Genomic DNA, 11,608 nt, shown 5'->3' with positions numbered 1-11,608 from the left:
TCTGTGTCAGCGTGGTGACTGCCTGGTGGGGGGCAGGATTGGGGTCCCGCATGCTCTGACTCAAACACACACCCTGCCCCCCAACACCTCCCCCAACACACACACACACACACACACACACACACACACACACACACTATATTTTACATCTTATTTGCTTGGAGCCTGCAGCCAGGGAAACAGTCTGGTGGATTTTAACTTACATGTATGAACCTGAACTAGAGGCCCCACACCCTCTTCAGAACTTGGGCCTCTTGTTTAAATGTATCTGGAGCCTCCCTTCCCAAATACCCACAACAGGTGGTGCCCAAGGCTTGTCTAAAGTCCTTAACTATCCCTGTGCAAATAAATAACCGGTGCCTGGAACCCTCAGGGCCTGGGTCTCCCTTAGAGACCTTAGCAACCAGCCACCCAACCTGTGACAGGCCTAACCAGGGACTACTCCATTGTTCTAGGACTCCTCAGCCGTTCCCCAGCATTCCTACAAGAAGATTCTAACTCCTGTGCTGGGTTCTCTGACCCTTGCCTGCCTCATTTTGTCTCCCTTCTCGCTTTCTGCTCTGGCTCCCTTGCTGTACCTGGTATGTTTCAGACCCCATCCACTGGAGGCCTCTGCATTCACTCTTCTCCTAATCAGCCCCTTCAGTACTCTGCCTCCCAAAGGCCTCCTCACCCAGTCCAAAAAGCAGTCACACCTTCCACTGGCTTTTTCTGTCATACTACTCCTGACCAGCCACAACTGTCTTGACTTTGGGGGATTTTGGTGTTTGCCTGGCTCCCCTCTCTATTACGACACACACTCCTTGTAGCAGAGCCCAGGGACCTTTCCTGTCTCCTCTGCTGCTTTATTTCATGCCTGATACTAGCTCATAGTAGATGCTAGCTCAAGAACTATAGTGTGTGCTCACAGCATCTCCAAGAGGTGGACGCCACCTTTCTTTGAAGTGACCCAGGGCAAGTGACCTGTCTAGGGTCAGAGAGTAAGTAGCAGAGCTAGGCCTGAGACTTGAGGCTCCATGCCAGTGTTCCTCCCTGGCAGTAACCAGCACGCAAGGGGTGGCTTTAAGAGGTCTAAGTGGCACCCTCCCCCGGCCAGGCCACCTCCTACCCTCCCCCTCCTGCCCCACTGCACTTGAATGCACTCCCTGCTTCTTCTCTTGCCCCTGGACCATCCCTTCACCTAGTATTAGGGTGATCTTTCCAAAAAGGAAATCGGATCACAACCCTTCTCACTTAAAATCCATCATGGCTTCCCCTGGAATAAAAGAATAAATTCCAAACTACTTCCTATGCTTATCCATAACATGTTGTCCCTCTGGGCAGACAAATTACAACAAGGCATCCCTTCCTCTGAGTTGACAGCAGCCACGCAGGTCCCAGAATTTGGCAACTGGGAGACTTTGTGCAGTGCACAACCTCTGCAATTGTATTGGGATGCCTTGTAGGAGGCCCTCGGGGGTCAGGTCCCTATCTCTCTCTTCAAGCTCAAATTGTTTCTCCTTCCATGTCATTTCTCATGCTTAAGCCACACTGTTCTTCCTAGTCCTAATCCTCAAATATGCTCAACTCTTTCCTGTCTCTGCCCTTTGCCTATGCTGTGCTCTCTGCCTGGACACTCTTCTTTACAAGACTGATTCCTCCATAGTGACTTCAGCTTAAACACTTCCTCAGCTTTCCCAGATCAGATCAGTAGTTCTCCTGTTCTCATTATTCTTTATCTTGAGCCCTCTAGTTATTTATTTATTTATTTAATTTTCTTTTCTTTACGACACTTAACGCCCCATTGGTGATTATACTGACTTCCTTTGTATAGATCTTTTGCCTTCCTAAGGCAGGAAACTCAGCCCTGTTGACATTGTGCCTCCAGGGCCTAACACTGCTGTGGTACACAGCAGGTGCTCAATAAACAGGAATGCTTCCTTGGGGCCAGGCCAGCAGAGGGTTGACTGGCCACCTCCCCAGCTCTCAGCCCTGGGGTAGGGGTGGTGAGGAGGCCCTACCTCTGCTCCAGCTGATGCTGGCAACTGTGAGCCCCTCTCCTGCTGTCCCTTTGGGGCTGGGTGTCGGCTCCAGCCAGGGTCCCTGCACCTGGCCACCCTCGTTCCGGGGAAGGGAAGACATTTGATTAAGCAAATGGAGCCTCCCTAAGCTCCCTGTTTGAACAGCTGCTCTGCAGCCATGACAAACAGCAGCTCTTAGAGGCTCAGGTCTAAGGGAGGGGCCCTCTCATACCTTTGTTCCCAGAGCCTGGGACTGCCAGGAGACCAGCTGCCTGGGCAGAGGCTAGCACCTTACTGGGGGCGGGGTCTGCAGGGGCCTCCCCGGCTTTTGCCTCCTAGCAGGGACACCCAGCCTCTCTCTGACCAGCCTGTTCCTCCCCTCCTCCCCTGCGGCTAGTCTTGGGGGTGATGTCGGTACCCCTCACCCAGGCTGAAGGGGCTCCTGGAGGAGGCTGAGGGGGTGCCCAGAGCGGGGCTGGATCCCACCTCACAGATGATGGGATGACGGCACCAGCACAGCAGCCTCCTGCCGTGTAGGTGGGTGACAGGGAGTGACTAATGTACGAGCTGCGATGCTAAAAATTAACCCAGGGATCGTGTTTGGTGGAGGATGGGGGTGGATGGGAAGGGAGCAGGGATGGGGAATAGTGTGTGGTTGGTATTCCCCTGCCCTGCCTTCCCTCCTTCATCTCCCACCAGTCTTCTGGTCCTTTCAGTGCCTCAGGGGACTCTGTGGGAGCCCTTCCTCATCCCCAGGCCATAAGAGCAGTCCCCAATAACCCCAGGGACAAGAGTGGACGCCATTCTAGGTCGACCCAGCCCTGCAGATGGGAGTTCTGGTCTGAGGTCCCTGCAGAGCTCTCTGCGTCTGCCCCCATCTCCTCAGCATGGTGGCAGCGTGCCCCGGAGTCCCCTGGTTCTCCTCCCACTCTGCCCGGGGCCACTGCTCTGCTCAGAAGTGGGGGATGGGGCAGAAGTAGCCAGTGCACAGAGACAAGGGAAGGTTTCCACTGGCGGGTGGAGTGGGGGGTGGCAGTGGAGGCAGGAGCTGTACCTGAAGGAAAGGATGAGGGACCCTATCCCAGAGCACCTCTACGTACTGGTACTGTACTGAACACTTCCAGAGCCATCGGCCGCTTAGGCCTCACCGCATATCCGAGAGCCATTCGCCACTGTCCCTGTTTCACAGATGAAGAAACTAAGAAGTGGAGAGGTTAAGGGAACATAGGTGGTACCTGGAAGAGACAGCATTCCCTCATCTATGTTTGTCTGAAGGGCCCGGACTGGGCAGAGGGAAGGCGTCCCGAGGGAGAATGAGGACAGGATGTCAAGATGGTAAGGAACCAGGGAGCCTGGGTGGTTCAGTCGGTTAAGCGTCCAACGTCGGCTCAGGTCATGATCTCACGGTTCAGTTCATGAGTTCAAGCCCTGCATCAGGCTTTCTGCTATCAGCACAGTGCTTGCTTCAGATCCTCTGTACCCCTCTCTCTGCTCCTTCCCCGCTCTCTCTCTCTCAAAAATAAGTAAACACTAAAAACAAACAAAAAGATGGTAAGAAACCATTTAGAGGAGCTAAACCTCTAAGGCAGTGCAACTCATGTGTGGGGAGGGAAAGTGGGAGCATGGAGGGTGGATGAAAGGGGGGACCTGAGGGAGCAGGGTCTGATATGTGCCAGACAGCAGAAGGAGATCAGGTCCAGAGGGATCAAGGCTCCATGGATGTGGGTGCTGTGCTGGAGTGAGGTGAGAACATTCCCATCAAAACATTGAGGGGCTCTTGACACTGGATTCTGGGGGCCACAAAAGGGGCTTGGGCTTGGAGAAGAGCTTTGTTGACACACATAAGAAAACTTATTAGGAGTCATCCATAAACACTCCCATTTTGCTCGGAGACAAAACCAGAGAACTTGAGCTGAATGGTGGCAGGACAAGAAGAGATAAGATAGTAGAAGGCACTTTCTGCTCACCAGTCAGTCACTCCTAAAATTGGGGAAGTGAGAGGCTTTGGGACTCCCCAAGGGTCAGGAGAAATGCCAGGCTGTCTAGTTGGGAGGCTGCTTGGCCCTGCAGTGATGGCGGGATGGGATGGCCTAGAGGAAGGAGGAATGGGCTGAGGGAAGTGAGAGAGAAAAGACCTTGAGGTTGAGAAGGCAGGGGACCAGGGAGGGCTCCTCCATGCAATGAAATGGCCAGAGTAGAGGTGTGTCTGACCCCTGGTGGTGGCCTCAGAACACTGCATCTCTCTTGGCCCTGACCTTAACAGGCACCAGATCTGGCAGAAGGGGGGTGCCCCATCAGCCTAGTGCCCTGCCCCACAAAGTGGAGTCTCCTCTGAATCACACAACCCATCTGAAGCTCTCTGCCATCTGAATTTGCCCAGCACTGAGTAGGCATTCAAACAACATCGATTGAAGGCACGTGTGTCTGAATGAATGAATGAATAATGCATTCGGAACTTACAAATGATCAAACTTAATTTATTTCAACCAACATACCTTCTCTGCGTGGAACCCCACTTAGTCTGAAGGCTTAGAGACTGGGCTGGAGTGGGGGAAGTGGGGAGGAATCACATCTGCTGACCTGCAAGACACAGAATTTTTACCATAAGGGAGACCTCCTAAACTTCAGTGACTGTTTCGTTCCTGGAATTTATAGAACACACACATTTATGCAAAAAGTAAAAATTATGGAAAAGAAGGGGTGCTAATTAGTAACAAGAAGACACATAAGAATAAATCTCATTGGAAAAGTAAATATATACTAAAGGTAGTAGATTAATTATAAAGCAGTGTGAAGGTTAAAAGACAACAGTAGTAACAATAACAATGATTACAATAATCAGGTAAGGAAGGGACACAAAGGTAAAAAGATGTAAAACGAGGCATCAAAAACAAAGTGTAGGTGGGGGGAGAGTAAACATTTTGAGCATTAGAATGGGATCAAGCTTAAGTTATCTCTTTAAAATGTTGTGATACGTAAGCCTCATGGTAACCACAAAGCAAAAAACTATAGGAAATACACAAAAAATAAAGAGAAGGGAACATAAGCATACCATAAAGAAAGTCATTAAGCCACAAAGGATAAGATCAAGAGAAGAAGAAAGGAACAGAGAGGAATTACAAAAACAGCCAGAAAACAATTAACAAAATGGTAAGAAGCACATACCTATCCATAATGACTTTAAATGTAAATGGACTAAATTCTCCAATCAAAAGACATACAGTGGCTGAATGAATTAAAAAAAACAAGACCCATCTATATTCTGCCCACAAAAGACACACTTTATTTATTTATTTTAAAATTTTTGAGAGAGAGCATGCATGTCCCTGCAAGTGTGGGAAGGGCACAGGGAGAGGGACGCTCAACTGACTGAGCCACCCAAGCACCCCAAAAGACATACTTTAAAATTTTTTTTTAATGTTTATTTACTATTGAGAGAGAGACAGAGAGAGACAGAGAGACAGAGCATGAGCAGGGGGAGGTACAGAGAGAGAGGGAGACACAGAATCTGAAGCAGGCTCCAGGCACTGAGCTGTCAGCACAGAGCTGGACTCGGGGCTTGAACTCACAAACCGCGACATCATGACCTGAGCCGAAGTTGGTTGCTCAACCAACTGAGCCACCCAGGTGCCCCATCAAGAGACATACTTTAGATATAAGAACAATACAGGCTGAAAGTGAAGGAATGGAAGAAGATATTTCAGGCAAATGGAAACCAAAAGAAAGCTGGAGTAGCTATGCTTATATAAGACAAAATATACTTTATTTTTTTTATTAAAATTTTTTTAATGTTTTATTTATTTTTGAGAGAAAGAGAGAGATACAGAGTATTAGCAGGGGAGGGGCAGAGAGAGAGGGAGGCACAGAATCTGAAACAGGCTCCTGGCTCTGAGCTGTCAGAGCCTGACACAGGGCTTGAACTTGTGCACTGTGAGATCATGACCTGAGCCAAAGTCAGATGCTTAAATGACTGAGCCAACCAGGCGCCCCCAAAATAGACTTTAAAACAAAGACTGTAATAAGGCATAAAGAAGGCTGTTACACCATGATAAAGGTGTCAGTCCAACAAGAGGATGTAACAATTGTAAATATTAACACACCCAACACAGAAGCACCTAAAAGTATAAAGCAAATATTAATAGACCTAAAGGGAGAAATTGACAGCAATATAATAATAGTAGGGTTTTTTTTTTTCTTTAACGTTTATTTATTTTTGAGACAGAGAGAGACAGAGCATGAACAGGGGAGGGGCAGAGAGAGAGGGAGACGCAGAATCTGAAACAGGCTCCAGGCTCTGAGCTGTCAGCACAGAGCCCGACGCGGGGCTCGAACTCACGGACCGTGAGATCATAACCTGAGCCAAAGTCAGACACCCAACCAACCGAGCCACCCAGGCGCCCCTAGTAGGGGGTTTTAATACCTCATTTACATCAATGGGTAGATAATCCAGATATAAAATCAATAAGGAAACAGTGGCCTTAAATGATATGTTAGACCAGATGAACTTAATGGATATTTAGAGAACATTCCACCCAAAAGCAACAGAATACACATCTTCTCACATGCACAAGGAACATTCTCTAGGACAGATGATATGTTAGACCACAAAACAAATCTTAATAAGTTGAAGAGAACTAAACTCATATCAAGCGTCTTTTCTGACCATGATGGTATGAAATTAAAAATTAATTACATGAAGAAAGCTTAAAGATTCACAACTATGTGGAGATCAAACAACATGCTACTGAACAACCAGGAGGCCAAAGAAAAAGTCAAAGGAGAAATAGGGGTGCCTGACTGGCTCAGTTGGAAGAGTGTGCGACTCTTGATCTTGGGGTTGTGGGTTTGAGCCCCACGTTGGGTCCAGAGATTACTAAATAAATAAATAAATAAACTGAAAAAGGAGAAATACAAAAAAAAAAAAATACCTTGAGGGGCAGCTGGCTGGCTCCTTTGGTAGAGCTTGTGACTCTTGATCTCAGGGTCATGCGTTCAAGCCTCACGCTGGGTGTGGAGCTTACTTAACAAAAAATACCTTGAGACAAATGAAAATGGAAATAGAATATACCAAAATTTATGGGACGCGGCAAAAGCAATTCTAAGAGGGAAGTTCATAGTCATAAATGCCTACCTCAAGAAACAAGAAAAGCCTCAAATAAATAACCTACCTTGATACCTCAAGGGCCTTAAAAAAGAACAAATGAAGCCCAAATTTAGTAAAGAAAGGAAATAACAAAGACTAGAGAAGAAATAAATGAAACAGAGACAAAAAACCCAATAGAAAAGATCAAGAGCTGGTTCTTTGAAAAGATAAACAATATTGACGGGCGCCCGGGGGGTTCAGTTCCTTAAGTCTCTGACTTTGGCTCAGGTCATGATTTCATGGTTCGTGGGTCTGAGCCCGACACTGGGCTCTCTGCTGCCATCGCAGAGCCTGCTTCAGGTCCTCTGTCTCCTTATCTCTGTGCCCCTCCCCCACTTGCTCATGCTCCCTCTCTCAAAAATAAGTAAACGTTAAAAAAAACCAACATTGGGGCCCGTGGGTGGCCCAGTCGGTTAAGCGTCCAACTCTAGCTCTTGACTCGGGTCATGATCTCCTGGTTCATGAATTCGAGGCCCCTGGCAGGCTCTGTGCTGACAGTGTGGAGCCTGCTTAGGATTTTTTCTCTCTTCCTCTCTCTCTGCCCCTCCCCTGCTCATGCTTTCTCTCCCTCTCTTTCTCTTGAAAATAAACAAACATTAAAAACATAATATGGACAAACCTTTAGCTAGACTTACCAAGACAATAAAAAGAGAGGAGTCCAATAAATGGAAACAGAAATGAAAGAAGAGATGTTACAAGTGACCCCACAGAAATGCCAACGCTCAGAAGGGACAACTATGAACAATTCTATGCAATGAACTAGACAACCTAGAAGAAGTGGTCACATTCCTAGAAACTCACAACCTACCCAGACTGAGTCATGGTGAAATAGAAAATCTGAACACACTGATTACCAGCAAAGGGATTAAACCAGTCATCCAAAACCTCCCAACAAACAAAAGTCCGGGACCAGAAACCCTCACTGGTGAATTCTACCCAGCATTCAAAGAATTAATATCCATCTTTCTCAAATTCTTCCAGAAAATACAAGAGGGGAATTCTGAGCACAGTTTACAAGGCCAGCCTTACCCTGATGCCAAACCAGACGTAAATGCCACAAACCAAGGAGATTCCAGGCCAATATCCCTGATGAATACAGAGGCAAAAATCCTCAACCAAACATTAGCAAACTGAATGCAACAGTACGTTAAAAAGAGTCATACACCATGATTACGTGGGATTTATTCCAGGGATGCAAGGATGGTTCAACATCCACAAATTAGTTAACGCAATACACCACATAAACAAAATGGGGGACAGAAATCACCTGATTTTCTCAACAGATAGATGCAGAAAGAGCATTTGACAAAGCTCAACATCCATTTATGACAAAAACTGTGAACACGATCAGTACCTCAACACAATAAAGGCCACGTATGAAAAAACCCCACAGGTAACATCATACTCAACAATGAAAAGCTGAAAGCTTTTCCCCTGAGATCAGGAATATGACAAAGATACCTACTCTTGCCCCTTTGACTTAACATATTATTGGAAGTCCTAGTCAAGAGCAATTCAGCAAAATAAAGAAAAATGTATCCAATTGGAAAGGAAGGGATAAAAACTGTCAGTACCTGTGGATGACACGGTATTACACACAGAAACCCAAAAGACTCCATCCCCAAACTGTCAGAACTAATAAATAGATTCAGTGAGGTTGCAGGATACAAAACGAAGACACAAAAATCTGTTGTGCTTCTAAACACTAATGAACTGTCAGAAAGAGAAATTAAGAAAATAATCCCATTTGCAATTTCATCAAAAAGAATAAAGTGCCTGAGAATAAATCTAACCAAGGAAGTGAAAGATCTGTATGTTGAAACCCACGAGACATGAATGAAAGAAACTGAAAAAGATGAGTAAATGGAAAGATATTCCACGCTCATGGATTGGAAGAATTATATTGGTAAAAGGTCTGTACGGCCCCAAACAACGTACAGATTCGGTGAATCCGTTATCAAAATTCCAACGGTGTTTTTCACAGAAATGGAACACTCCTAAAATCTGTATGGAATCACAAAAGACCCCAAATAGCCAAAGCAATCTTGAGAAAGAACAAAGTTGGAGGCATCACTCTCCCTGATTTCAAACTATATTACAAAGCAATAGGAACCCAAACAGTGCGGTACTGGCATAAAAACAGACACATGGATCAACAGAACAGAATAGAGAACTCAAGGCATAAGTCCACGCATAGGTGGTTAATTAGTTTACTACAAAGGAGCCAAGAATGTTTTTCAGCAGAGAAAGGACAGCTGTTTCAAAAATGGTGCTGGGAAAACTGGAAAGCCACATGTAAAAAACTAAAAATGGACCTCTCTCTTACACTGTACACAAACATTAACTCAGAATGGACTAAGATATGAACATAAGACCTGAAACCACAACACTCCTAGAAGAAAACTTAGGCGCTGAGCTCCCTGACATAGCTCTTGGCGAGGATCTGACACCGAAAACAAAAGCGACAAAAGCAAAAATAAATACGTGGGCCTGGCCACATCAAACTGAGAAGCTTCTGCCCACGAAGGAAACCATTAACAACATGAAAAGACAACCTACGAAATGGGAGAAAATAGTTACAAATCATGTATCTAACGACGGGCTAATATCCAAACTATATACAGAACTCATATAATCCAATAGCAAAAAAAAAACCCCGAAATCCAGTTTAAAAACAGGCAGAGGATCTGAACAGACATTTTTCCAGAAAAGACACGCAGATGGCCTACAGACACATGAAGAGATGCGCAACAGCACGACTCCTCAGGGAAATGCAAATCAAAACCACAGTGACCATTTGAGACAACATGGATGGAGGTCAAGGGCATTATGCTAAATGAAGTAAGTCATAAAGGGAGAGACAAATGTGGTAGGATCTCGCTTAGATAAGGAATCCCAAGCAAAAACAAAAACAACCCAAGCTCACAGGTACAGATAACTGGTGGTTGCAAGAGGCAGGAGATGGGAGGTGGGAGAAATGGGTGAACTGTTTTGATTTTCTTTTTTTTTTTTTTTTTTTTAGTTTAAATAAGTTAAACAAAACTCTTCCTACAAAGTAAAAATTAGGCAAATTCTGGCCCTCTGGGCCTCTTTCCCCTATGCTCCCCTGCAGAGTCACTTGAAAGCCGCCCCCCTCACAGCTGGTGAAGTCCATGCAGCACCGCCCCCCCCCCACCCCCCCAGAGTGACAGGCCACCTAGGTCCCAGCACACTAGCATATTCAGCTCTCTCCAAATCTCACTCTGATTGAAAGCCTGGCGCTAACCCCACTTTCTGGGAAACTCGTCTCTGGTTAAGTGAATGTAAGGCCAGTGATTACCAACTACAGGAACAAATCACCCGCGAGACATTTAAAAGTAACCAGGACCCTGCTCCTTCCCTTAAGGTTCTGATTCAGGCGTTCTGCGGCAGGCTGGAGCTTCCATATTTTAAAAACGATCTTTATGTTCAATAAAGAATTACTGAACACAAGTTGACTGAAGTCGACTCTAGAGACCTCTGAGCTCCCTCCCAGCTAGAACCTTGGCACTCCAAACACGGACAGAACTCTGGTTCCCCTGAGGTCCTATCATCCACAGGGAGCTGATGACCTGTGCCTCCCACTGGCACTTTCTGGCCCGTGGTGTGGTGGCGGCTCCCCCATTGACTCGGAGCTCCTGGAGGGCAGGGAGATCCCGTTGGAGACCCGTGTGTCCCCATCTTGGCTGGAGCGGCCGTTGGCACACAACAGAGGTATCCGGGACCTGCTGGCTGTGTGTGGCCAGAGCTCAATGGGGAAGGGGAGGGGAGCGGAGACCCCAGCCTGAGAAGCTGGCAGGCTAGGTCTTCCCTGCAGCTGCTCCTCAAAGGTTCTGGTCTAGACCCATAGTTGGGGGTTGGCAGGGGTAAGATCAGACCGTGAGCTGGGTGCCACTTCAGTCCACCAACTGGAATCAGCGGGGCGCCCCCCTCCCCACCCTCGCCTACCCTGAAGCTGAGAGGCTGAGGGCTGATTTTGCAGAGGCAGGTTCCAGCTTGGGGGTGCAGCCACCATTAGCTGGGGTGGGGGTGGAGACGGGGACTCTGGGTTGTGTTTGGCTGCAAGCTGGAAGGGAAGCAGGTGGCAAAGCTTGAGTGAGTAACCGCCTCCCCAGAGCAGCAAATCTTGCCGCCCCAGGAAGTCCCACAGACATTCTGCACCCCCTCCCCCCGCCCACGCCGGGACCTTCTCCTGGCAAACGCCCACCCGAGCTCCGCACCTCCAGCTCGCTTTACGCGCTTGCTCTTCCGGCGCAGACGCGCGGCGCCCCAGCACACTTGACCCCGTTGCAGACACCCACACCGTGCCCCGGACAACCTCTCCGGCGGATTCTCCCTTATTCTCTTGCCACACCCCACCCGCCGCCCATCCTCTCGCCCTTCAGACCCTTTAGAAACCCGGGAAGGGTCCCTGTGGCTCCCGGGTCCCGGGAGGGGCCGGGCCGAG

The 11,608-nt window shown here is 47.6% G+C and overlaps 1 long non-coding RNA gene across 1 annotated transcript; it reads right to left on the bottom strand.

Annotated features, from left to right (window-relative positions):
* Positions 1 to 1,731: 1,731 nt before the first annotated feature.
* LOC109249318 (uncharacterized) lies at positions 1,732 to 11,608 on the bottom strand. Its single transcript, XR_008419758.1, has 5 exons — positions 11,382 to 11,608; positions 11,110 to 11,227; positions 6,929 to 7,035; positions 4,496 to 4,580; positions 1,732 to 3,530 (listed from the first exon to the last, which is right to left on the bottom strand). It is a non-coding gene; the product is annotated as an uncharacterized LOC109249318 (long non-coding RNA).

Source organism: Panthera pardus, unplaced genomic scaffold (assembly GCF_024362965.1).
Source record: "Panthera pardus isolate Hobbes unplaced genomic scaffold, ASM2436296v1 HiC_scaffold_6, whole genome shotgun sequence".
Taxonomy (NCBI): Eukaryota; Metazoa; Chordata; class Mammalia; order Carnivora; family Felidae; genus Panthera; species Panthera pardus.
Note: the sequence above shows the minus strand (reverse complement) of the source record. Positions and strands in the feature narration are given on the sequence as shown.